Below are 4568 nucleotides of genomic sequence, written 5' to 3'. Positions count from 1 at the left end.
GTCCTCAAGATCAAAGGTTTAATCTTATCTTTGAAACATGTGCTTGCATGTTCCTTTGCTTTATTTTAGGCTTTATCTTGTTGATTAAATCATTTTCTATCATTTCACATGTTTCTTATTTTATTTTATTCTAGTCGTTTCATTATTTATAATAAAATTTTATTTTAACTTAAAGCATCTCCGCTCATGTAACACCGTAAATTATCAAACCAAAATTTTTCATTTTTAAAACCAAATTTTCAAACCAATATTTGGCAAAGTTTTCATTTTTTTATTGTTATTAAAAAAAACAATCTAATATATACAAAACTAAAATTTTCATTAAACTAAAATGAAAATTACATGATAATAAAATACAAGACAAATGAAATTAAACCATAGGAATCTAAAGCATAAAAATAACACCACAGAAGTTTATATACCAGTACCATTTTGCGCAACCATGACAATTTGCCAAAATTTTACATAAAATAAATGCTCGTTCTTTTCTTGGTGGAAAACTGCAAGACCAATTTTTAACATCATTCAATCATTTTAATCATTTGGCAAATCACGTCTCACTTTATTAAGCACAACGTCAAACTCTATTACAATGTTGTTCGTGTTCTTTAATTTTGTTTAGATTTGATCTTTGTTTTCGTAACTACTTAAGTTCATTTCGATGAGTAAACGTTGTGTGATTTTGGTCTTAGAAGATGACTCACTTTGGTTGATGCCAACCCTCAGATCCTCCGATACATCCTCCCATGTATGATCCAAAGTAACTTATTTTATCATGCTCCATGGTATGATCAAGGAACCGAGTTGAATGTTTGAAGAAGACATTTTGAGAAAGGTAAAACGACTGTTTAAGTTTTGAGAGAAATGAATATTTAAGGTTTGAAAGTGATGAAAAATGAAGATACTTGTTGGTATTTACTTTGTTAGAAAAGTACTTTAAAAATATGAGGTTTTGAAGAAAAAATGGATAGTTTTTTGGAAAGTGGGGAAAAATGAAATTGAAAATAATTACCTCTTTCCTCTACAAGCCATTGCCAAGGGAAGCTTCCAAGATCGACATACTAACCTAAGGGCGTGGGGTGCACCGAGGCCACCAGAACATGTCGAGGTGCCTTATTTTCCGACTCTATATAGTCCTCAAGATCAAAGGTTTAATCTTATCTTTGAAACATGTGCTTGCATGTTCCTTTGCTTTATTTTGGGCTTTATCTTGTTGATTAAATCATTTTCTATCATTTCACATGTTTATTATTTTATTTTATTTTAGTCGTTTCATTATTTATAATAAAATTTTATTTTAACTTAAAGCATATCCGATCATGTAACACCGTAAATTTTCAAACCAAATTTTTTATTTTTAAAACACATAAAACTCATATATTATATTTCATAAAACCATAAGTGTCTCAAATGTCAACATAAATCCACAAACAAAATTCAAATCCCATAATCCTCAATATAATCACGAACAAGTGTGTATAATCACGTCGCTGCCTTCCCGCGGTCCTAAGAAGTACCTGAAACACATATCACACAACATGGTAAGCACAAATCTTAGTTGTGACAACCCGAAATTTCTATTCTGTACAACCATTCTATTCAATAGAAGTCAGAACAGTTTCTGCTAACCTTCAAGCTTTTTGGAATAAGTTTGAGTGTTTATATGTTAGTACTTTAGGAGATAACAGGAGAGAGGATGCCCTAGGGTTTATTGTGCAACAATAATGTCCCAAAACTCCAAGAGTTTGGAGTTTACGGCCTAAACAAAGGTGTTTACGGCCGTAAATCCTAAAAGGGGGTATAAATATGACACTTAGTCATTATTTACCACTTTTCACATTTTCAAGATCCAAAACACAATTCTCTCTCAAGTATCATCCAACCTTTCTTCTTGATCTTCAACTATGTAAGTGTTTCTTACCCTAAAAAGTTGATATCTTGCTTAACCTAGTGATCTAACATGATTCCATCCGTGAAATCATTCCAAAAGTGTAGATCTTCAAGTTTCACCAAGAACACCAAGAACACCAAGAACACACACTAGTGTTCTTGGACTTTTAGCACCTTTCAAGCTTCTCTATTGTAAGTACTCTTACCCTAGTGTGCTATAAGGTTTGTTACACTTCTAAACATCAAGAAAACACCAAAGAATCAAAGGATCAAAGGTGTTTACGGTTCAAGAACACCTTGGACCGTAAACCCTAAAAAGGGTGCCAAAGTGTGCCCTAGTCCCTTCTAAGCCTTGGAAACTAGCCTAGATCCCTTCCTTGATGTGCTTAGTACTTGAAAACATCAAAAGACCATAAACCATTTGGGTTTACAGCCGTAAACCCAATGAGAAGTGGTCTAAGGACCGTAAACTCCACAAAGGAGTGAAATGGTGCCCTAATCTCTTCCTAAGGCTTATACTTCAAGTAGAAATGCTTCTAAGAACTTGTAAAGCTTCAAAACTCAACATAGTAAGGGAAACATGAGTTTACGGCCGTAAACTCATGGGCTTATGACCGTAAACTCAAGGAGTTATGGTCACAAAACCGTAAACTCCAAGGGAGTTTACCCTTGAACCCCAAACTCAATAGCAAGGTCCTACCACCCTTAGATGCAATCCTTAGGACTTATAGCACTTAAAACAAGTGTTTTACATGTCTTAGGATGTCTTAAACTTGGTTAATTAGTTGTTTTATGACTAATTGGATACATATATGTGTTATTATATGTTAACTAGGATCATAGTGTGTGTACAAGTCTTCACTTGACACTTAGCATCCTACATCATCCGTTCATCCAAACCACCCACTACAGGTGAGTTCATACCCCTAAATCAATCTTTTAAATGATTTTAAATGCTTTCATGGGGGGAATACAAGTAGAAAACAGGAAGTTATAGAATCAATCACATGTGATTTATAACTATGTTTTCAACCAACTGATTTCACATACTTCAAAATGTGATAAGTACAATGGTTTTCAGTTCTTTTATACTTTGTTATCAAATGAATTTCTTTTGAAATATTTTATAAAATGACATCAAGTCATTATTATTTATTGTTCAAAACTCTTAAATGTTTTACAAAACCTCTTTCAACTTATTGTTAAAAACCACATCTATACACTTATGTTTCATGTATATATGTATGGATATAAGAACTTTCATTTCTTATTCAGTTCCAACACTCTTGGGTAGCAAGAGTGTATAAACCAGCTTGGACATTCAGTCTACATTCCAATAAACTATAATAGGTATAGTTTAGGAGATATAAATTACTATTCCTAGTACAAGGAATTACACAAGAGTCAGCTCATTCATGAGTCTATACAAATATACTACATTTTATATGAAGAGATACGATTACATAGATATGTTTACATAGATACGTTTACATAGATACTATTACATAGATTCTATTAAATACGTCTCGGGACTTACCATTCCACACCCAAGGCTGTTAGCTACAGGAGGGAAAATGCACATCGACAGGTGTCTACGGTTGTACTGTTCGGCGAGTTTCCACGCCGTGTTTATCCTAGTACCAAAGGATACGATTTCAATGATTATATAATTTTCCCTATTACTTTTATTTTGTGACACATTCACATAAACGATGAGGTAGACTATATATTTTTATAATAATAGTTGTACAGGGGGAAAAACCTTCATTGATACAGAAATGCAAACCTTCATAGCATTCGGGTCTTGGTAGAAGACTACCTTTTATACTAGTAGGAAATATGGGATTTTCTAGGGTTTTCACACTAATACTAAATGTTTTATTAAACATTTATAGGTCTTTCATAATAGCTTTTCGAATCAATGACACCATAATACTTATGAATTCACCAGCTTTGTTCTGATCTACACTTTCAAAATAACTTGTATTCTCAGGTCACCAGTAGACAGGTACGATGATCAGGGTTTTGAGAAGACGGAGCACATACAAGACTCGTTTTTTATTTTGATTACATATTTTGGTGTCTTATTATTACTATGACAGAACACACATGTATTAAAACTTTACTTGTAATGCAATGGATGATGTTGTTGCTTGTTTACTACTTTGCACTGTTATGATACTTTACATGACGTCCTCCACCCCTGAACGTTTCCGCCGTTCTTGGTTTTGGGGTGCGAAAGATTGGTATCAGTGCTTTGTTTATAGTGAATTGAGTATATCAACCCATAAAAGATATACTAACTATAAATACAATGGGATTAAAATACTCTGACCAAGAGTTATACTTTTAAATAATAAAATATTTAACTAAGTATACATGCCTGCATTCATAGTAAAATCAGTGCCACAATGACAATAACAAAAGTATAACGTTTGTGAATATCACAAGTAAGTTCGGGGATGTATGGTCAGTCCTGGGAGTGGCATAGCCTGATCAACTATGCTGGTCCACGGAGTGATTAGCATATGCCCAAGAATAGTTGTGATGTGGCAGCAAGTCTAAAAACTTACCAACACTACCACAATGAAATACCATAGGGGTATTTGATGTTACTATAATTACTTATCTAAGAACTAAAAAGGTCTTTATCAGTAGGTCAATAGTTGTTAAGTGGA

Source organism: Lactuca virosa, chromosome 2 (assembly GCF_052849685.1).
Source record: "Lactuca virosa cultivar CGN04683 chromosome 2, Lactuca_virosa_CGN04683_v6, whole genome shotgun sequence".
NCBI lineage: Eukaryota > Viridiplantae > Streptophyta > Magnoliopsida > Asterales > Asteraceae > Lactuca > Lactuca virosa.
The sequence above is the reverse complement of the archived record's forward strand: the minus strand, read 5'-3'. Positions refer to the sequence as shown.